This window comes from Apaloderma vittatum, unplaced genomic scaffold (genome assembly GCF_000703405.1).
Source record: "Apaloderma vittatum isolate BGI_N311 unplaced genomic scaffold, ASM70340v1 scaffold35205, whole genome shotgun sequence".
NCBI classification, from domain to species: Eukaryota; Metazoa; Chordata; class Aves; order Trogoniformes; family Trogonidae; genus Apaloderma; species Apaloderma vittatum.
In genome coordinates, this window is record NW_009717138.1 from 535 (window position 1) to 864 (window position 330).

Sequence of the window (330 nt, forward strand, 5' to 3'; positions counted from 1 at the left end):
GCCCTGATGGGTGCACAGGAGGGTGGCAGCAGTGACCAACTGTGTGCCATGTAGCCAGCTGCTCTCTCAAATGTGCTGACGGGTGGTGTGAAAAAGGAGGAGCAGCAAGGTTAAAAAGGAGAAGGTAATAATGGTCTGGTACTGTAGGCAGCATCCTTATCCCTGAAATTGTCTTTCTGTTCCAGGACGGATGCCGTGCTGACTGCAGCTAGCTGGGGGAATTCTGTGTGGTTCCCTCTTGCCGGATCTCCTGTGCCTTCTGGTCAGGTTGCAGCTGCTGCAGAGACAGAGAGAGGAGGCTTTTTCCTGCTGTGTAGGGGAAGGTTGTTT